At 36.9% G+C, this 23373-nt stretch overlaps 1 protein-coding gene across 2 annotated transcripts in view; it reads right to left on the reverse strand.

Annotated features, from left to right (window-relative positions):
- LOC127874852 (protein dispatched homolog 1-like) overlaps positions 1–23373 on the reverse strand; it is an 84681-nt gene that overhangs the window by 52873 nt on the left and 8435 nt on the right. Inside the window, exon 1 of one of the 2 annotated variants that reach the window (XM_052419508.1) lies at positions 9071–9180. The exons of the other annotated variant lie outside the window; for it this stretch is intronic. The gene's annotated coding sequence lies outside the window, so the exon portion shown is untranslated. Of the gene's footprint in view, positions 1–9070; positions 9181–23373 lie in introns of those variants that run through there. 2 annotated transcript variants of the gene reach the window in all.

Consider the following 23373-nt stretch of genomic DNA (forward strand, 5'->3'; position numbering starts at 1 on the left):
AAGGGGGGATGTCTGCAAGGGGAAGGGTGTAACTTGTGAATATTTAAAATCTCATTTGAAAGCTCTTTTTATCATATGCCATGTGACCCTGTTTCCCATGTAATATAACCATTACAAATATTTTTATCTTACATATGTATAATATACTTTTTAAGCGTTTTCATTGGCTAAGTTTTCGTTTGAATGACTAATCACATTTTGTTATTTTGCTCAAATGATGTCACAAAATGTTAACAACATTCGGGATTTATCATGTTTGCGTAAATATTTATTTTGGGCAAAAGAACCAGGCTAAATTTGGAAATTCATGATGTAAACTGTTGTCAATTAGGAAGAAATTCTATTTGTGAATAGGATTAGTGACGAAGAAATCAACAGTTTGATTATGCTAAAAATGGATGCTTTAGCTATCTTGTAATTTCATTACAAATTTTGACAAGAAACCTAAACCTGGTATGCAAACTTGTTTTCACATTAATTTCTCATTTCAATTCATATCATTTTGTTCAAGTGCACATCTTGCCGTTGTACCCCAAATCTGATGATATATTTTTAGTCTTACACTTGATCAACAGTGCTATCTTTTGATTAATCTTAAATACCCCACATAAGTAATAAAAACATGTGACAATTAAAAGATTCATCTTTTTATGCCCCCTTTCAAAGACAAGAAACCGTCGGAGACAGGTGATGCTCCCCAAAGGTTTTTTTGGTCACAATATTTCACTATATATTCAGAATAAAGGAAACGTCTTGAGGGGCATAACTTTGGACAAAATAATACAATGGATGGTTTAGCAACTAAAAAATTTCAAAGGGCCATAACTCATCTAACCAGAACCCACTAATAACATGCGCATCTCCTCAAGGTAGTTAAGCTTCCCATAAAGCTTCATTGAAGTCCAGTCAGTAGTTGGGGAGAAATAGCCCGGACAAGAATTGCACTATATGTACAGTTTATAGAAAATTTCAAAGGGCCATAACTCTGTGAAAAATCATCCGACCATTACCGGCTGATAATATGCACATCTCCTGTTGGTAGTGAAGCTTCCCATAAAGTTTCATTGAATTCCCGTGATAAACTGCTGAGAAATAGCTCTGACAAGAATTGCACTATATGTACAATGGGAAATTTCAAAGGGCCATAACTCTGTGAAAAATCATCCGACCATAACCGGCTGATAAAATGCACATCTCTTGTCGGTAGTGAAGCTTCCTATAAAAATTCATTGAATTCCCGTAATAAGTTGCTGAGAAATAGCCCGGACAAGAATTGCACTATATGTACAATGGAAAATTTGAAAGGGCCATAACTCTGTGAAAATTCATCCGACCAGAACCGACTGATAATATGCACATCTCCTCTTGGTAGTGAAGCTTCTCATAAAGTTTAATTGAATTCCGGTCATAAGTTGCTGAGAAATAGCCCGGACAAGAATTGCACTATATGTACAGTCAATGGAAAATTTCAAAATGCCATAACTCTGTGAAAAATCATCCGACCAGAACCCCCTGATAATATGCACATCTCCTCTTGGTAGTGAAGAAGCTTTCCATAAAGTTCTATTGAATTCCGGTCATTAGTTGCTGAGAAATAGCCCGGACAAGAATTGCACTATATGTACAGTTAATGGAAATTTCAAAGGGCCATAACTCTGTGAAAAATCATCCGACCAGGACCGGCTGATAAAATGCACATCTCCTCTTGGTAGTGAAACTTCCCATAAAGTTTAATTGAATTCTGGTCAACAGTTGCTGAGAAATAGCCCAGACAAAAATTGTGCACGGACGGACGGACACACGGACAGACGAAGCAGCGACTATATGCTCCCCCCCAATTTTTTTTGGGGGGAGCTTAAAAAGGGGGCACATAGTGATCAGACTGTCCGTCTGTCTGTCTGTCTGTCCGTCTGTCTTTCCGTCACACTTTGCGTTTAGGTTTCGAAAAATGCTGATAACTTCTATGTCCCTTGAGATATAACCTTCATATTTGGTATGCATGTGTATATGGACAAGCCTTTCCATACGCACACAAATTTTTACCCCTGTGACCTTGACCTTGAACTTAGGGTCCGCATTTAGGTTTCGAAATCTGCGTTTAGGTTTCGAAAAAAGCTCATAACTTTTATCAAGCGTTTATAGGGGGCATAAGTCATCCTATGGTGACAGCTCTTGTTCTACTAACATTTAAATCCTTCCTTAATGTGACACACTTGCATTTGCAAAACACAGCTTTATAACTTAATGGTGCAACCATACTTGTTGACATTATTTGTAGGAAATATGTATTGAAGTTACTGTCAAAAGGTATGTGGAGTGGAAACTAAATGTTTTATACACTGACTGACAAACTGAACGACTGGATGGATGGACTGATGGATGGAGGGCATTCCTAAAATCCAACCCTTCAGCTTTGTGGCCAGGTATTAAAAAAAGGACATGTACCTTTCATAGTTGGGATGAAAAATTAAGAAACAATTACAAGTAAAACAAGAGCTTGGTCATAGACGAGACAAATACCCCACATGAAGAGCGGATGAAAAGTACTTGAAATAAGAACACCATGCTGAATGTGTAAAACTCACTAAAAGACCCTGGGACCTAGTTTTTGGCCCAGCATGGCCCATGTTCAAACATTGCCTAAAAATCATCTAGATTAAACTTCTGACCAAGTTTGGTGAAGAGTGGATGATAAGTACTTGAAATAGAGAGCGGACACCATACTGAATGTGTAAAACGCATTAAGGGGCCCCCTTGACCTAGTTTTTGGCCCGGCATGGCCCATGTTTGAACATGGCCTAGAGATCATCTATATAAAACTTCTGACCAAGTTTGGTGAAGATCAGATGTAAACTACTTCAATTTAGAGAGCGGACACCATGCTCAATGTTTAAAATGCACTAAGTGACCCTGTGACCTAGTTTTTGACCCGGCAAGGCCCATGTTCAAACTTGGTCTTTAGATCATCTAGATGAAACTTCTGACCAAGTTTGGTGAAGATCGGATGAAAACTACTTGAATAAGAGAGCGGACATCATGATGAATGTTAAACAAGAGCAACGCAAGTTGCGGGTGCAGACCGCTCATCTATTTTCTTTTTAAAGGTGAAGGGACTCTCAATTTCAATCACAAAGGAGGGAGGGGTGGAGTGAAGAGGGGTGTATAGTGTGGGGGTTAGGACATTTATTACATTATCTTCCAAAAATGCGAAAAAAAAATGCAAAAAAAAAAAAAACATTCGGGGGTGGGTTGGGGGGGGTGGGGGGGGGGGGGGGGGGAGGAGGGGATTCTTGGGTGCGATGGTTGGAAGGTATTTCAAAAATAAAATAATAAAAATAAATATTTGTGTTTCTTAACCGTTAAAAAAAAAAAAAAAATTGGGGGTGGGGTGGGGGGGTTTAGTGTGAGGGTGTGGTGGTCATTTGTGAGATGGTCTTAAAAAAAAACAAAAAAAAAAACAATTAGGGGGGGGGGGGGATGGGGGGGGGATGTCAAAGTATCAATCAAATCTAATCATAAAGAAGTTTTAGCAAAATTTAATAATTTGACCTTGAGAGTCAAGGTCATTCAAAGGTCAAGGTAAAATTCAACTTGCCAGGTACAGTAACCTCATGATAGCATGAAAGTATTTGAAGTTTGAAAGCAACAGCCTTGATACTTTAGAAGTAAAGTGGATCGAAACACAAAATTTAACCATATATTCAAAGTTACTTAGTCAAAAAGGGCCATAATTCCGTAAAAATGACAACCACAGTTATGCAACTTGTCCTTTTACTGTACCCTTATGATAGTTTGCGAGTGTTCCAAGTATGAAAGCAATATCTATGATACTTTAGGGGTAAAGTGGACCAAAACACAAAACGTAACCAAATTTTCAATTTTCTAAGTATAAAGGGCCCATAATTCCGTCCAAATGCCAGTCAGAGTTACATAACTTTGCCTGCACAGTCCCCTTATGATAGTTAATAAGTGTTGCAAGTATGAAAGCAATAACTTTGATACTGTAGGAATAAAGTGGACCTAAACACAAAACTTCACCAAATTTTCAATTTTCTAAATATAAAAAGGGCACATAATTCTGTCAAAATGCCAGTCAGAGCAGTGTTTTTTTCACCTTTAGGGGAATGGTGGCGGGGCCCGTCCAAAGGGGAAAAACACGTCGTTTTTTAGGAAAAGGGGAAAATTAAAAATTTACTCTTTCATATGCAATGATATTTATTATATGAATACACATGTATGCATGAATGTAATATTCACAGCTGAATGTCTTTGTCTTTTTTTCTTAAATATATATCAATGATTTTTTCAACATTAGTTTCAGACAACTTTCAGCCTTCATGCACAGTCTTAGTTTTCCTAGCCATTTTGAGTCTAATTTGGATTTTTAAATCAATAAAATGGAAACTTTAAGCATTTTTTATCAATAAAATGGACCAAATTGGAATGTATTTATCAACGAATATTGACACAATATAGATACATCAGGCCTTTCCCTGGCCATTTTGGGAAAAAAATGCAATTCATGTTAAATTAACTGATTTGGGAAAAACTAACTTAATATAACTCTTTATAATAATTTAAAATCATATTAATTATAGTTATATACTTAATTAGTTGTTTATGAAATAAATTTGAGATATATCAGGGCTCAACATTAACCGAAAAACCAAATTGCCCTACCGGGCCACTACTTCCAAAATCTACTTGCACTGAACGTAAAGCAATTTGCCCAAACATGAAATATCACATCAACTGTAAACCTCATATTGTTTAATAAACCAAAATGATACACCAAAAAACCTTTTTTATTTTTGAACATATAACAAAATGATTACAGCAATTCAAGTCTAAATTAAATGCTCTTTGTTCTTTTTGCACTTTTCCGGGCGGACAACTAGATTATAAAATAACTTGCCCAGACCAAACTTTTACTTGCCAGGGGCAATAGGACAACCATTAATGTTGAGCCCTGTATATTTATCATAGGACATTTATTTAAATTTAAATTTTTTTTTTTTTTTTTTTTTTTAACTTTTGGAGGGGATTTTTTCTTCAAAATGGGGGAAAAATATATACTCTTTTTTGAGGGGAATGGGGCCGAATATCGGCCCTGAAATTGCCATAAAAAATACACTGCAGAGTTACATAACTTTGCCTACACAGTCCCCTTATAATAGTTAGTAAGTGTTGCAAGTATGAAAGCAATAGCTTTGATACTTAAGGAATAAAATGGACCCAAACACAAAACTTAACAAAAAATTTCAATTTTCTAAGTATAAAAAGGGCACATAATTCTGTCAAAATGCACGCCAGAGTTATCTAACTTTGCCTGCCCAGTCCCCTCATGATAGTAAGTAAGTGTACCGAGTTTGAATGCAATAGCATTGATACTTTCTGAGAAAAGTGGACCTAAACGCAAAACTTAACCGGACGCCGATGCCAACGCCGACGCCAAGGTGATGACAATAGCTCATAATTTTTTTTTTTAAATATATGAGCTAAAAAGGCACTATATTAGTAACCCGTGACCTAGTTTTTGGCCCGGAATGGCCATGTTAAAACTTGGCCTAGAGATCATCTAAGTTAGATAAAGATTGGATGAAAACTACCTGAGTTAGAGAGGGGACAACATGCTGAATGTTTAAAACGCACTAAGTGACCCCGTGATCTAGTTTTTGACCCGACATGACCCATATTCAAATTTGACCTAGATCATCTAGCTACAACTTCCGACCAAGTTTGGTGAAGATCGAATAAAAACAACTTTAATTAGAGAGCGGACACTTAATATGAACCGACCGACCGACAGACAAGTTCACTCCTATATACCCCCCTAAACTTCATTTGTGGGGGTATAATAATACACTGTAACTTCAACATGGTTCAAACAGAAATCTCAAACCTAAATTCTAGCACTTTTCAAGGACTTTTCAAGGCCAAATTTTCATTTTCAAGGCCGAGAACCGTTTGTTAGTTTCCTTAAAAAAATGCATTTTCAAGCAAGTTTAACACAGTAAATATCATTTATTTGCTCAAACAAATTAAAATTATTCCACAATAACTCATACATGTTATTTTTAGTTATTGCATACATGTTTTCCATCCTTAACTCAACGAGTCTCACATACAGTTTGTCAACAAGTTCCGGATTATCAGCAGTTCCGATTAATTTGAATTTAATTTTCCATAATGCCCCAAAAAAAAAAAAAGATAAGTGTCTAAGATATACATTAGGTAAAGGAATAAATTAACAAAGTTTTAGCAAGAAATCTTTTGTAAATAGCTTACAGAGTGGAAAAATGCAGCAAAAAGTTAACCAGAACTGATTGAAGGAGTTATGTTTTGAAATGTGCATATGGATATAGAAGGCTTTATTATGTTCAAATAAACTTTTTGCTGATTGAAAACAAATGCTATGACAATGTTTTGAATACTAATTCTGTAAGTTGAATGATTTTTTTATAATTTTCCGAAGGGTGAATTTAATTGGCTATTTTTAACAAAAAACTGCATATGCCGTCTGGCCTACCCTGTTATCATACAAAATAAATGTTACCCTTTATTTTTACATCTTCTCACATTGACACTAAATCCCGAAAGAAATTATTGTGGTCAAAAGAATAAACGTTTTTGCCGGGTGATTCTTAACTGGTTAAATGACTGTATGTATTTACTTTTTAAAGTTATTACAAGCAAACACATTGCTTCTCAATTTCATGTTTTCTTTGTGGGTTTCCTCTTTCTCGTGGCTTTTCAAAGCACTTTCCCCCATCCCCGACACCAATGGTCTTCATACAGACCCGACAATGTGCTTTTCGAATGTCCTTTGTTTTTCTGTACCCAGTAATATTCAGTTAACCACCCTGGTTTGAATCGACACTTCCTCATCGCTGCGTTTTCACTCGCGAAAATTGATCACAATGGAGAACCTCTGACGTAGTACACATAATATGTGACGTGTACGCATAACGCATAACGTTTCGTACTCAATAGTGTACGAAACTTATATTTCGTACTCAACTTTTTGCGCGAAGGAATTTATGATAAATTTTCGTAATATTTCCCTTAAGAACGATTTAAGTTTATAATTGAAGCGATGATATTAGTAATTTTGAGCAGAAATAAACATTTTCAAGGCTTTTTTTACATGAAATAAGCACTTTTCAAGCACTTTTTCAAGGCCAACCTTTGTTCAAGGGCTTTTCAAGCGTAGGACTCGTTTTCAAGCACTTTTCAAGCCCTGTGCGAACCCTGTTCAATATAGTGCGGTCCGTTATAATGCTGTGTCCAATATAACGCTGGCGGGGGGTGGGGTCCTTGGATCCCGTTTTTTCTCCAACCTTCCATTTCTGATTCAAATCCATGTTATGTAACTTCATGTATTCTCAGAAAATTCAAAGAAGCCAGCGATCACAGCTTGATTGCTTTATCCGTCTGTTTAACTGATTTTAATCAATTAGAGGTTAAACGACACTCGACAGCTAATTGGTGTTAATCTGTTGTGTAATGTCACTAAAGGTGTGAAAACTCGCGAGTCCGTGTTTATAACATGTATTCCCTATCAGAGCGGTTCAGTGCGCTAATTTCAATAAGGCAAGTGCAAGCGGAATAATTATCAAAGTAAAGTTATTTTAAACGATTACCTGTTTATGTTTTGTATTTATCGTGTATTGTATTTCATTGTATAAACTATGGCTGTGTTAGTGTGTTATCTTTTAATATATGCTACACATGCTTGATAAATAAAAATATTGTTGTGTGTGTTTAATGTTTCAGTACCTATACGAAAAATAAATTAAAAAATCCTGACAATTTATTTACATGCTAACGCAGTGTAATAGTTAACAGAGATGCACTTAAATTGTTGCCCGTTAACAAAAAGTCCACGGAAAGCACGTTTTTTACATGCTGAGTATGACGCAATAAATCATCTCTTTGTACATGTATCGTATTGCATTCAATCTAAATTTAAATTTGCTCGTCCAATGAAAGCTGTGTCCCATAATGCACTGTACTAATTTTTCTGAAAAAATGGCGTAGGCATATGAATTTGTTTACGAAATTCGTAAACATATTTCTTGTCATAAATGTTTAACATAATTTTTTCGTAAGTGATGTTGTTATTATATTGGATTATCGGATAAATGTGCACAGCGGTATGTATACTGCTATCGTTCAATTCGGTTTATATGCATGTATTTGCGAATGACAACACAGCATGACAATACACAGGACCTATATTATAGGCTATACTATACCTGTTTTATTAGCCCCCTTAAATAAATAAGCTCAAAACTTATAACGCTGTCCTTTTATAAGGCTGTTGCGTGGCTTGGACCCCGTCATCCGCATTATATTGGAGTTACAGTGTATAACATTTAAACTATATAAAATAGAGATTTCTTTCATAGATACATTCAGTTAAATTTACCTATTGGATTTGCCTCTAATATTCATATTTATTTCATGTAATATACAATCCAGAACGGACTTCACGCAGCTATTCAGTTGAACAATAGACTTTTTATTCTGTATAATGAAAAATATTCCCCAGGAATAATACGTTGTTGTAGTTTTTAATGAACATTTCAAAAGTGACTCCCCTTCTTTGATTATGCATAATTGACCCTTGCTTGGTTCTATGGTTAAGAAAAAAACAATTTAAAACACATAAAAATTCAACCACTGCATATATATTTAAATCTATAAATATAATTTAAATGATGAAAGTTCTTTAAAAGTCATTCACATTTTAAATTCAATCACAATATATTGCCAATTTAAAAGATGTAGAACTTAAAAAGTATGGAAACACTTTATCCATTTCATAAGCTAATTACATGTCATTAACTTGAATGGAGCATTTATAGACAATTTTGGTTCAATTTACATGAAATTATTTCCCACATTTTTGTCATTTTTACCCCCAGCTATATATAATTTTATCTTCTAAAAACACGAATAGTAAGGGCCAATACAAAGTAACAACAATAAATGTTAATTTATATCTTTTTCTATTAATCTGACATTTAAAGTGAAATGCTTTTTGGTGTTACAATTTTTCACAAACCTATTTACTCCATGTTACGCTGAACACACACTCATGAAATGTCACTACACAGAAAACAGATTTCCTTCACCACTTTATTCTAAACACTTCATCTCTGTGGATTCTTTATCAAAAATGCCTGTAAAGTAGATGGTAGAAGCAGGAGTTATTTATACATTATCTGACATATCACCCAGGAATCAATACTGGCAAAACTAGGCAATCCTAGAGCCTCTATCATGACAGTTGCTCCCTTGAAATGGAAAATGATACTCTGTTATATATGTGAATAACTAAATTCAGGCAATTTCAGAGCACTTATCAAAGAAAAACAATACACATGTTAAAGGAGTTTTAAGCACTTTTTAAGGTTTCATTTCAGTAGCTTCAGTCTGTTTTTAACATTGGGTCCTTACATAGAACAGGGATAATGTCTCAAACAATTGTCAATACGTCTTATAACAGTGATATTTTTACAAATTTTCTCATCTAGTCCTGGGACTCCGTCTGAGTCCTGGGACGCAAATACTTGCAAATCTATCAGTCCCCGTATTGAAAGAATGAGTCCAAATATTAAAGAATATTATTTTTTGAAAAACTTCAATGCATTTTTGGGACTCACATAATTACGAAACTTTGCATCCCCAGAGGTTTTTGTGAATCCAGGACGCAGGACTTGCAGGTAAACCAAGAATATCAGTGAAACTGATGGATGCTCCCTGATGATGCGCTTTGTCAATCTATGTGTTAATAACCACCTAAACAAATCTTTTATTAGCCTCGGTGACCTTGACCCCAGTGGCCTCAAACCTCATCAAAAGGTAGAGGCCCATGCAAGGTACCTACATGCCAAATATGAAAGAGATCAGTAAAGTATTGAAGGTGCGTTGAGGAACTGTTACAAAAGCGTGACGGAAAATATATTAACAGCCTCGGTGACCTTGAGCCCAGTGACCTCAAACCTCATCAAAAGGTAGAGATCCATGCAAGGTTATACTACATGGCAAATATGTAAGAGATCGGTAAAGTATTGAATGCCCTATGAGAAACTGTAAGAAAAGCGTGACGGAAAATCTATTATTAGCCTTGGTGACCTTTAGCCCAGTGAACTCAAACCTCATCAAAAGGTAGAGGTCCATGGAAGGTACCTACATGCCAAATATGAAAGAGATCGGTAAAGTAACAAAAGCATGATAGAAAATCTATAATTAGCCTCGGTGACCCTGACCCCAGTGACCTCAAACCTCATCAAAAGTTAGAGGTCCATGCAAGGTACCTACATGCCAAATATGAAAGAGATCAGTAAAGAATTGAAGGTGCTATGAGAAACTGTAACAAAAGTGTGACCGAAAAATCTATTAATAGCCTCAGTGACGATGACCCCAGTGACCTCAAACCTCATCGAAAGGTAGAGGTCCATGCAAGGTACCTACATGCCAAATATTAAAGAGATCGGTAAAGTATTGAAGGTGCTATGAGAAACTGTAACAAAAGTGTGACGGAAAAATCTATTATTAGCCTCAGTGACCTTGACCCCAGTGACCTCAATTCTCATCGAAAGGTAGAGGTCCATGCAAGGTACCTACATGCCAAATATGAAAGAGATCAGTAAAGTATTGAAGGTGCTATGAGAAACTGTAACAAAATTGTGACGGAAAAATCTATTAATAGCCTCAGTGACCTTGACCCCAGTGACCTCAAACCTCATCAAAAGGTAGAGGTCCATGCAAGGTACCTACATGCCAAATATGAAAGAGATCGGTAAAGTATTGAAGGTGCTATGAGAAACTGTAACAAAAGTGTGACGGAAAAATCTATTATTAGCCTCGGTGACCTTGACCCCACTTTCCTCAAACCTCATCAAAAGGTAGAGGTCCATGCAAGGTACCTACATGCCAAATATGAAAGAGATCGGTAAAGTATTGAAGGTGCTATTAAAAAAGTGTAACAAAAGTGTGACGGAAAAATTTATTGTTAGCCTCGGTGACCTTGACCCCAGTGACCTCAAGCCTCATCAAAAGGTAGAGGTCCATGCAAGGTAGCTACATGCCAAATACTAGAAATGGCGCGGCAGGGGCCGACATGTATCCCCACGCCGCATGTTTGACCCAGGGGCGCCTAAGGGTTGGTAATGGGGCCATGCATAGTTGAGATTGACCATATTGTCATAAGAGAAGTTCAATATCAATTAGAAGTGAATCGGTGTAGAAATGAAGAAGTTATAGTAAAAGGCAATTTTGGGTGGGTGTGGCTTATGTGGACGGGGTGCCCCAGGGTTGGTAATGGGGCCATGCATAGTTGAGATTGACCGTATTGTCATAAGAGAAGTTCAGTATCAATTAGAAGTGAATCGGTGTAGAAATGAAGAAATTATAGTAAAAGGCAAATTTGGGTGGGTATGGCCTATGTGGGCGGGGCGCCCCAGGGTTTGTAATGGAGCCATGCATAGTTGAGATTGACCGTATTGTCATTAGAGAGGTTCAGTATCAATTTGATGTGAATCGGTGTAGAAATGAAGAAATTATAGTAAAAGGCAATTTTGGGTGGGTATGGTCTATGTGGGCGGGGCGCCCCAGGGTTGGTTATGGGGCCATGCATAGTTGAGATTGACCATATTGTCATAAGAGAAGTTCAATATCAATTAGAAGTGAATCGGTGTAGAAATAAAGAAGTTATAGTAAAAGGCAATTTTGGGTGGGTGTGGCTTATGTGGGCGGGGCGCCCCAGGGTTGGTAATGGGGCCATGCATAGTTGAGATTGACCGTATTGTCATAAGAGAAGTTCAGTATCAATTAGAAGTGAATCGGTGTAGAAATGAAGAAATTATAGTAAAAGGCAATTTTGGGTGGGTGTGGCCTATGTGGGCGGGGCGCCCCAGGGTTTGTAATGGGGCCATGCATAGTTGAGATTGACCGTATTGTCATTAGAGAAGTTCAGTATCAATTTGATGTGAATCGGTGTAGAAATGAAGAAATTATAGTAAAAGGCAATTTTGGGTGGGTATGGTCTATGTGGGCGGGGCGCCCCAGGGTTGGTTATGGGGCCATGCATAGTTGAGATTGACCATATTGTCATAAGAGAAGTTCAATATCAATTTGAAGTAAATCGGTGTAGAAATAAAGAAGTTAATGTAAAATAACATTAAACAAGAGTGCCAAACTGTCACAAAATACGCCTGTTTTAAGGCTTTGGACAACTTGATAACTTTACCATGACCCATATTTGAACTTGACCTACATATCATCTAGACACAACTTCTGACCAAAGTTGGTGAAGATCTGATGAAAACTACTTCAATTTAAGAGTGAACACCATGCTAAATGCTTGAAATGCACTAAGTGACCTCGTGACCTAGTTTTTAACCTGGCATGACCCATATTTGAACTTCACCTACATGTAGATATTGTCTAGACACAACTTCTGATCAAATTTGGTGAAGATCGGATGGAAACTACTTCAATTAGAGAGCGGACACCATGCTAAATGCTTGAAATGGTTTAAGTGACCCTGTGACCTAGTTTTTGACCCGGCATGACCCATATTCAAACTTGACCTAAATATTGTCTAGATACAACTTCTGACCAGGTTTGGTGAAGTTCGGATGAAAACTACTTTAATTAGAGAGCGGACACCATGCTAAATGCTTGAAATGCACTAAGTGACCCTGTGACATAGTTTTTGACCTGGCATGACCCATATTCCAACTTGACCTAGATATTGTCTAAATACAACTTCTGACCAAGTTTAGTGAAGATCGGATAAAAAATATTTGAATTAGAAACCGGAAACTGCAGTGGACGCTGCCCGGCCACCCGCCCGCCCACCGCCAAGGTGAAACTATAATACGTCCAGTTTTTTTAAAACGGGCGTATAAAAATGAGTTAAAATCTCTGACCCGGCCCCGCCCCAACCCCAATAACTTTTGACCCAGGGGTCAGATCAAAATTCCAAATAGTGCAAGGTCACACATATGCTCATAGCTACCATGTGAGTAAGTTTCAAGGTTTTAGTGCTTATAGTGTAGGAGGAGATAGTGGCCAGGACGGACGGACAGACAGACAGACAGACGGGCAGACGCCGGAGATAACCACAATATCCCCACGCTTTTCAAAAAGCGTGGGGATAGTGAAAGAGATCAGTAAAGAATTGAAGGTGCTATGAGAAACTGTAACAAAAGTGTGATGAAAAAATCTATTAATAGCCTCGGTGACCTTGACCCCAGTGACCTCAAACCTCATCAAAAGGTAGAGGTCCATGCAAAGTACCTACATGCCAAATATGAAAGAGATCGGTAAAGTATTGAAGGTGCTATGAGAAACTAACAAAAGTGTGACGGAAGTAAGGAAGTAAGAACTGGCAACTATATGCTCCCCGAAAATTTTTCGGGGAGCATAAAAATCACTGCTTATAAGCACATGTCAAGGTTAAAATCCCCAATCTTAGTCACTTATAAAACACACTTAAAGAAAAACAATCAAAATACAAGGAGTCAAGCATGCAGTTTTCAATATAATTTTGTTTGTAGAATTTGTTCAGTGCTGAAGTTTTCACATGAAAAACTCCAATATTTTTACTTAACAAACTATTACAGTTTGAAATGTTTTAGAAAACCACTAAACACGACCCAGTACTCATTCAAAAAAAAAATTCAATCCATCTTAAAATGGCTATGAATGATTTCATACCAGTTTTCTAGAAAAAGTATAGAAACTATTTCGATGAAGACCACGGAAAAAAACAAATCAAAGACACAACATTATGTCCTTATGCTCAAACTAACAACAACATACCACAGAAAACCACAGACACAACTTGATGTCCTTATGCTCAAACTAAAAACCACAGACCACAGACACAACTTGATGTCCGAATGCTCAAACTAACAACCACAGACCACAGAAACAACTTGATGTCCTTATGGACAGACAGACGGACAGGACCAATTACTATATCCTCTCCGAATTTTTTTTCGGTGGGGATAACAACCACAGAAAACCATAGACCACAGACACTTACTTGATGTCCTTACACTCAAACTAACAACCACAAACACAACTTGATGTCCTTATGCTCACGCTAAAAATCACAGACCACAGACACAACTTGATGCCTTTATGCTCAAAATAACAACCTGAGACTACAGAAAATCAACACTTCAAGTAAACTGACAAGGAATAGTTTGTATGTCTAAGCTTCTAGGAAATGTCTTTAGTAAAGAGATGGATCCAAATGAATCCACATGCCTTCTAGAAGCTTTGTATATATGCAAACAAGTAATAGACCCACTGCGGAGCCTCGAGTTTGCCTCGAGGACAACCTCAGTATGTAATATTTTTATTACATAAAAGTGACACGAACATAAAAGATTATGAAGGTTATCCAGTACCAATAATCTTGATATCAATCCATCACCATGTTGTTTACACCAACAAACATTCTGAAAATCCGCTCCCTCCTGGTATCTGTCTTCAATAAGCTTCTCCCCTTGGGACACAGAATGCAAAGAGCTGACATAATTAGTGAGAAAGAAAAGCCGACTAGTGAATAAACAGAACAAAATCTGATGTACTTTTACTCATGCTTTTTTTAAATTTACATTTAGGTACATTATTTTGTACTAAGTTTACATACATAGGACTCACATAAAAGTTAGGTAAATTAGGGGCAAAGACTTGTTTTTCATTAATAAGATGCATTTTAACACACTTAGTGCACGTCTTAAATGTCTATAGTCTATAAAAAAAATTAAAAAATAAGGGGTTAAACTAATAATTATGTAATCATATGTGTGCTCTTGTTACGCAATTAACATGAAGGTACTGAAAACCTTTTCTTCATTTAGTACAGCTGAAATTATTTACCACTAATGCACTAAGATCGAAATTTCCACATAAGACAAAGATGAAAATAGCTGAAGACGTACACTTTTTGTTCATTACCAAAAATTCTCTCAATATTCTCTCAATTTTGTCACAAATTAGTCAATTTTAACTGCCTCTGTGATGTAACACTACAAGTGCGTCAGAATCCAACGTTTACCCATGACAACACTCTAAAGCTTGGCAGAATTGCTGTGACAAGTGACGTGTGACGAGTCCTAAGGACCTAAAGTGCCTATTTAAGCCATTAAAACCATTTTCTTCTAAATTTTCTGCCAGTCAGATGGCGCATTGACGCTGCAGGCTTTGGCCATGATACTTTGGCATTTTCCTAATGTGACTTGTTAGCTGTCAAATAAGTGCTACCATTGGCTTCATTAAATTACTACCATCAACCAATAATTTGCAGTTACCCACACAGTATGTTTCATGGATTTTACAGACCATTTCTGGCATGCCTGAAAAGGCCACAAGTTGATTTAATCTGTGCAATACATACATGGGTGAAAATTCAAAATGTGTGAAAACCAAAAAATTTTTGTTGGGGGTCCAGGGGGATGCCAGGGCCCCCCAGTGGTTGCAGGGCAAAGTTTTGGTGGGGGGCATGGGACTAAATTGGCTTTTTTTATTTGAATTAATTTAGAGGAAATGCTAATTCCAAATTATTAGCGATACAATTTTGTTAAACGGAACAACACATCTTTTAACCAAAACCAACATGATCTCAATGTTCTCTGCGCTACAAAGTTATTATAACAAGAGGACCAAGATGGCCCTAGTTCGCTCACCTGAGAGGAGTCGGATCATTCAATCTTAACCAAATGTCAAACTTGCCCTAGATATTGTCCAGACAAACATCCTGGTCAAGTTTCATCATAATTGAACCAAAACTCTGGCGTATGGAGTGTTTTTGTTTTTGTAAGATTTGACCTGGTGACCTATATTTTGAGTTGACCCACCTTACCAAACATCAAACTTTGCTTACAAAAATAAATATTATGCCCAAGATTCATAAAACCTGAAACAAAATTGTGACCTCTAGAGTGTTTACATGGATTTTGTATAATATAATGAAAATTTGGACAATCTAAGGGCAACAAGAGCACCGCATAACGGGTGCCACGCTCGGCTACGGGTGCAGTTTTGAATAAATGAAAGCTTGTCAGAATTTATTTTATTTTTTATTTTTAGAGGTCACAGTGACCTTGACCTTTGACCTAGTGACCCCAAAATGGGTGTGGCATGTAGAACTCATCAAGGTGCATCTACATATGAAGCTTCAAAGTTTTAGGTGGAAGCACTTTGATTTTACTTTGATTTTAGAGCCAATGTTAAGGTTTTAGCACGACGCGGACGGCGGAGGACGATCTGGCAATGACAATACCTCGGGTTTCCGAAAACACCGAGCTTATAATTATGGCATTAATTGTGTGATTTTTCTCATTATCAAACTTGACTGAGATCTTTCAGCAACTTTGATAAAGAATGCTTGAGAAATGTGAATGCTAGAGTGTTTACAAACCAAATGTGGACGGGCGGACGGTGGACAAAGACCAATCCTAAAACCTCACCTGTGCAATCAGGTGAGCTGAAGTGTGTTTCACCGATCTGAGCCATTTTCCAACTTTTCCGAGAAATCAATAAAACAAACGTATTGACTAAGTTTCACGATGATTAGGCAAAAAATGTGACTTCTATAGTGTTCCATCACAAGGTTTCTCTCTAGTCACAAAAGGAAAACTGCCCCCCCCCCTGGCAGCCATGTTTTTTTACCGATCTGGACCATTTGCAAACTCATCTGAGATATGTATAAAACCCATCTTTTCACCAAGTTTCATGATGATTTGGCAAAAAATGTGACTTCTAGAGTGTTTTTAAGCTTTTTTACTATATAAGAAAACTGCCCTCCCCCCCGGCAGCCATGATATTCAACTGACCGTAACCATTTTTGAACTCAGCTCTCATATCAAGAAAAGAAATGTTCTGACCAAATTTCATGAAAATTGGGCCAAAAATGTGACTTCTAGAGTGTTCACATGTTTTCACTATGTACATATCGAGAAAAATGCACCACCCACTGGCGGCCATGTTTTTTTACCGATCTGGACCATTTTCGAACTCTTCCGAGAAATCAATAAAACCAATGTTTTGACCAACTTTCATGATGATTGGGCAAAAATTGTGACTTCTAGAGTGTTTACAAACCAAATGTGGACGACGGACGGTCGGATGGACAGACGACGGACGGACAGACGACGGACAAAGACCAATCACTAAAGCTCACCTGAGCAATCAGGTGAGCTAAAAAAGCAATACACGCAAGTTTTTCATGCGTATGGCATGACGTTGTACATTGTACATTGACCCATAAATTTCGCGCACTTTATGTCATTATGATATACATAAGCACTGTTTATTTGGAGCTAGAATTTATTAACATTGCTTTGACTTAAAAAATCATAAGTGTGTTTTGTATTACAAATATCTTTCCGATTGCCGCGCATGATAATTTAATACCCTTCAAATCGTTCAGCGCTGTTAGGATTGGTTGATTATAAAAAGATATGAGGAATTTCTATTTATAGCTTTATGGTAATTTCAATTCTGGCAGTGCCGTATCGAAGGAGACTTCCCACAGTCTGACAGCTGTAAACTTTACTAATGGCATAATCTGGTTTACATGGCGGGTGTTTTTTATTGATTTACTCAAACTTCTCCATAATCATGTAAAAAGTTTTTACAATTTGGGTAAAAACATTTTTTGGAAAATGTCAATTATAGTTACATCTTTGCAAATAAATTGCCTATGAAAATTATTGATCTTTAATATAAAGTGGTTGAACTCTCTCAGATGAGTTTGTATACATTCAATTATTATACAGCATATAATTCATATTTCAAAAAAAAGCAAATACGTTATTCAGTTCTCTAGTGAGAACAATAATAACACCCTATGCATTCAATATTATTATACCTCACTTTTATTTACAATGCTAAACTCCCATAGGCCATCGTGACATAGAAATACTGTCAGACCCAGCGGGAATAAATTTACTGTCCAAAATATACTGTATCCCGCTGCCATAGCAATCACGTGCCACCAGCGGGAAAAAAATTACTGACAAAAAAATACTGTATCCCGCTGCCTTAGCAATCACGTGCGGAATGTTCGAAAATTATACTGTCCCATTCGCGCATGCGCAGTACGCAGTTTACGGACAAGAGGGGATCACGTTGGTGAGCTAAAAAGCTTCTTGTGAATTGTTTTGAAAAAAAAATCCTAATTCAAGGGCACGTTTAACATTGCAACAAATAGTGTAACATACAAAAAAGTTATGTTTGGCACTTGTGCACAGTTTAAACAGCACTCCCTTAGAACGTTCTTGTTGCTACACAGACAACTATTCATTCACAACACAAATTGCACATATTTACAACAATGTAAGTATAACAAATATGCATTATAGTTAAATTCAAGAGCACATAACTAAGCGAAGAATATCCCAACATAGACAAAATAATTTTTTGCTCTTCCACATGGTATTAACTACATTTCTGTAAAGTTTCATTTTGGTATTAAACAAATTCATTCAAACATTCTTTCACATGACTTTTTAGGTTAAGTATTCAGTTCCAGTGCTCATTTGGGATAGACACTCTTCATTGGAGACACGTAATTGTTAAATGAACAGAGATTCTCTGACTGATGAACTTGAAGGGCCTCGTCTGACACGGAATCAGGTCGGCCATCGTCAACAGTTTTATCTTTTCTGAAAGCCATACTTTGACAACCGCAGACGTCCTTGAGGCTGATGCCCTTTTCTGATTTCTGTACTTCTCATAATTGTGACCCATTTTATTGACAGAAAAGCATTACTTTTAAGTTTAACAAGAGATGTGTTTGTCAGAAACACAATGCCCCCTATTGCGCCGCTTTGAAATAAAATTTCAATATATCATTTGGCAGGTTCAGAAATTATCTCCCTTTGAAAGCTTATTACTTCCCTTGGATTGTATTTTTTGACTTTTGACCTTGAAGGATTACCTTGACCTTTCACTCATTATGTTCAGCTTTATGAGATACACATGCATGCCAAATATCAAGTTGCTATCTTCAATATTCAAAAAGTTATGACCAAACTTTAACAAAGGTTAAAGTTTTGGGACACACACATACAATGACAGACAGACTGGCCAAAAACAATATGCCGCCGATCTTTCAATCCGGGGCATAAAAAAACACTTTGCAGGAGAAATTGACAAAAAATTAAAAAGGAAATGGCCTGTTTGATCAAGCAAGCTGGGTTTTTTTCAACCTCTGTCATTTGATTAAGGAAAGGTGCTTTGGTTACACACAAATAATAACTTGTATTTTGTTTACATGCCAATAACGCCAGCTTCAATCCAAATTGTAGCAATTTTCCTTCAATTTCAAGATTTTTGCAGATGGAATTGAATTTTTTTTTTTATTCAGGGTACTTTATTCTGAAGGAGAACAAGAAATGTGTTTGAAGGAAACACTATGTCCCCTTCTGCGCCGCTTTGATTATTTTTTTTACCTTTGACCTTGAAGGATGACCTTGACCTTTCACCACTCAAAATGTGCAGTTCCATGAGATACACATGCATGCCAAATATGAAGTTGCTATCTTTAATATTGCAAAAGTTATGGCAAAATGTTAAAGTTGCAGCAAACAAACCAACAGACAGACCAACAGACAGACAGGGCAAAAACAATATGTCCCCCACTATAGTGGTGGGGGACATAAAAATGAGACGACATCATGCATTTAACCCTTTCCTCCATAAGTAGCCAAGTGAAAATGGCTTTTGCAAGGAGCATAAAACCAGAACAGCCTGCAAGTAACTCATTTATTGAGTTTAATATATAGCCACACATCACACATTTTCCCCTTATATAAAAAAGGCACAGTCTGTAAAATATAAAGTGAAAAAAAATAACTGACTGATTTTCATCAAACTGGCTTATGTACTTTTTGATAAATTGCCAGATCCAGATTAGGACAGAGAGAAAAGGGGTAAACCTATAACCTGTAGTATCTTATGGGTTTCCATAGTCCTCACCAATGAAACCAGTATGGCACTAAAAACGTGCACGATTCTATACATCATTATGAAAGTCAAATGTGTTTAAACATGAACTCGGCCGATAAGAACCAGATTTCATTATAAACTCCATTAAAACATCAACTGCAACACTTTTTTGTATAGTTGATATATTAAAACTTTCACAACCATTGTTCATAAATTTTCCTAACATTAAAAAGAAAAACATTTACCCTTTATCACTGAATCACCTCCTCACTTCTGAAAAAGTACCGAATACACTCTCTAACCCTACTTGATAGACTACTGCTATGTACGATCTGCCATGATACCAGAAGTGTCTCAAGAGAATGACATTTTTTGAGTTATCGAGAATGTCTGTCACAGCTAGACGTGTAAAATCAACAGCTTTCCATCTATTGATCCGAGATTGCAGATGCTTTGCTTAGACGCCCGCCCACATTCAGGGTTCTCATGCCCCCGCGCCAGTGGAATCAAGTAACAATATCGAGAATGGAGAAGTGTTTTATTGCGCATAAAGTTTTTTGCGAGGAAACCCAGTTTCTTAGTTATTGGTTTTTATGTATTTTGTGTGTGACATTTTATTGTTGTTTCCACCACAACAGATTAATTTTTTGTATTCCGATTATTTTCCTGCCTGCAAATCTCAGTATTTCCTGGTAAACCTAAATAGTGTTAGGTTCATAATTTATTACGGATGCAAGACCTTTTCCTTGACATTTTGGGTAACAATGAAACTTCTGCAGTGGGAATTAATTCTTTGCTTGAACAGTCCACTTCTAGAACTAAACTCATTTAGTGTAACTCTTAATCATTGATCAAATTAGAAGAACTAAATCATATACATTACAATTATATACTTGTTAGATTTATTTAAAACTAGAGCTTTGTCACAGACGTGACGAATACCCCCACATGCCACATTGACACAGAATATTTTGCATGTTGTCTTCAAAAAAAAAAGCAGACGCCATGCTCAATGTTTAAAACGCACTAAGTGACCCCGTGATCTAGTTTGTGACCCAGCATGGCCCATGTTCGAACTTGACCTACACATCATCTAGATACAACTTCTGACCAAGTTTGGTGAAGCTGTGATGAAAACTACTTGCATTAGTGAGCGGACACCATGCTTAATGTTTAAAACGCTCTAAGTGACCCCGTGACCTAGTTTATGACCCGGCATGACCCATATTCGAACTTGACCTACACTATCATCTAGATACAAATTCTGAGCAAGTTTGATGAAGATGGGATGAAAACTACTTGAATTAGAGAGCAGAAACCATGCTGAATGTTAAAAAACGCATTAAGTGACCCCGTGACCTAATTTTTGGCCCGGCATGGCCCATGTTTAAACTGGGCCTAGATCTCATCTGGATAAAACTTCTGACCAAGTTTGGTGAAGATCGGATGAAAGCTACTCAAATTTAAGAGAGCAGACAACATGGCTGAATGTTTAAAATGCACTAAGTGACTCCGTGACCTAGTTTTTGACCCGGGAAGGCCCATGTTCGAACTTGGCCTTAAGATCATCTAAATACAACTTCTGACCAAGTTTGTTGAAGATCGGATGAAAACTACTCGAATTAGAGAGCGGACACCATGCTGAATGTTAAAAAACGCACTAAGTGACCCCGGGACCTAGTTTTTGACCCGGCATGGACCATGTTCGAACTTGGCCTAGAGAACATCTAGATACAACTTGTGACAAAGTTTGGTGAAGATCAGATGAAAACTACTCGAATTAGAGAGCGGACACTTAATACGGACCGACAGACCGACCGACCAACAGACAAGCTCACTCCTATATACCCCCCTAAACTTCGTTTGTGGGGGTATAATAATATTGGGGTAAAATATTTATTAGATATTTCTTTCTAAAAAAAATTTTATTTTGTTTGGATATTGTAAAAAATAATAATTTGCACATAGGGATTTTTTTAACCATTTTGCTTTTGGAATGGGTCAGTTTAATGGACCTGTAGATAGGCCAGGAAAAGACCTGGATGCCTGCTTCAAAATTAAACTGAAAATGAATTAAAATTAGATATTTTGTTTATAAACCTACATCTTGATATCCATTCAGTTGCAGTCTGTTCAGGTTTTATGCTGTTTGCTGTTCATCAGTATCTAAGGGTTGGAAATGAAGCCTTTCAAACTTGAATCTAGTTAGAAAGGTCTTTAATTAAATTTAACTTTCTTTGGGACTACAAATGCTTCAAAATACGTTTCTAAGTGGTAAAGGATTACCACAGATACTTGTTGATAAGGCATGGTGTAGTATTTACTGGTTACCACAGATACTTGTGGATAAGGCATGGTGTAGTATTTACTGGTTACAACAGATACTTGTTGATAAGGCATGGTGTAGTATTTACTGGTTACCACAGATACTTGTGGATAAGGCCTGGTGTAGTATTTACTGGTTACCACAGATACTTGTAGATATGGCATGTTGTAGTATTTACTGGTTACCACAGATACTTGTGGATATGAAATGGTGTAGTATTTACTGGTTACAACAGATACTTGTTGATAAGGCATGGTGTAGTATTTACTGGTTACCACAGATACTTGTGGATATGGCATGTTGTAGTATTTACTGGCTACCACAGATACTTGTGGATAAGGCATGGTGTAGTGTAAATAGGTTTTCTGATGCAACTTATTTTAAGGAATCATGGATTATATTTTATTAGGTCTAAAATATTTTCATGCTGCTTGTTTTTCCACCTCTTACCAACCTAGCTGAATTGTAGAGACCCAGACAAACTGAGTAGCCAAAGAAAACACTTTATTTATTTGTCTTCTTGGTTTAGGACAATTTTATTTGTAACTAGGGTTTCGAAAAACTTTAAAATAGAATAATTCTGTTCATTTGGATGCATATATTTATGACAAAGAAAAAATAAATCATGCCTCAGCCTAACTTATTAAACATTATGGTTTGTAATTGACAAACACATAATACTATGCAGGGAATGTAAAATTCCACTTGCCTGCTTGGATGTTCAGCATATGTTTGTGTGCGGGTAATATATGCATTACCACTGTTTATTTTCCTGCAAAATTCCAAGGTGACAAGATAAAAAAACAATTTATCTGGTGAAAAAACTTGTTTTTTCAGGAGTGACTGCACGAACAGGTTTACAAGAGCGACCAAAAACGTAAGTCAGTGTCCGACAAATCCATTGCCCGGAGCCCGAGGGCTACCAAAATTTTTCATCAGGCTACTGAAATTTTCCAGCTGACGCCCGCCGGGCTACTATAAATCTATAAGAGCGGTAGCCCGGTTTAATGACAGACATACGTAGAATAAACACGCTGACCATGTGTTTGTACACTGTGTATTGC

Source organism: Dreissena polymorpha, chromosome 3 (genome assembly GCF_020536995.1).
Source record: "Dreissena polymorpha isolate Duluth1 chromosome 3, UMN_Dpol_1.0, whole genome shotgun sequence".
In the NCBI taxonomy this organism is placed as follows: domain Eukaryota; kingdom Metazoa; phylum Mollusca; class Bivalvia; order Myida; family Dreissenidae; genus Dreissena; species Dreissena polymorpha.